Genomic DNA, 786 nt, shown 5'->3' on the forward strand with positions numbered 1-786 from the left:
TAAAGCTCCGCGAGGCTCCGTTAGGGGAGGGGGGCGAACCCTGCTGTACTCTTTCACTTCAACTTTCTCTCTTTTTTCCTGCTTCTGTTGTACCTGTATTTCTAAGGGCCAGCCTTGTCACACTCTGTGTCACGCTGAATCTCCCCGAGAACTACGTTAAGGGTACACGTGTCTGTGGAGTGCTCAGCCACTTGCACGTTAATTTCACGAGCAGAGTGTTCCGTTGATCGGTTCAACTGAGACCCACGTCGTCGTAACCGACGGAGTGCCACGATACTATGCTTGGAAAAACAAAAATAAGAGATGATCACGGCTGGAACGCCACCGATCATAGATCAGTTGGTTAGGTTAAACAACGTAACTGAACGAAATGAATTCTCTGAGCAGTTCGTTTCACTGATAATGCTGATTTTAAAACCTACCAAAATAAGTTCCAGTTGAGTATTGAGGTTATCTAATCTGGTGTTTCTGATGCCCCACCACCACCACCACCACCACCACCATCACCACAGCACCCCCAGAAGAGGTTGCGAGAATTGAAAAGAGGGAGCGGACAAAATATTAAATTTGAGGAAATCATGACGGACTCCAACTTTCTAAACTTGTCAAACATGTTGGAGAAGAAAAAAAAGTTATAAGGATGCGAATATTATTAATAACTAGCTTAAAAACCGTCCTAGCTCCTGTGGAGGGCTCTTCGTAGGGCCTTGAGCCCAATAATGACACGTCATGCATTGAGTACAAATTAAATTCTATTAAACCTGACACATATTTTTCAAGCAATGA

This window comes from Octopus bimaculoides, chromosome 8, assembly GCF_001194135.2.
Source record: "Octopus bimaculoides isolate UCB-OBI-ISO-001 chromosome 8, ASM119413v2, whole genome shotgun sequence".
NCBI lineage: Eukaryota > Metazoa > Mollusca > Cephalopoda > Octopoda > Octopodidae > Octopus > Octopus bimaculoides.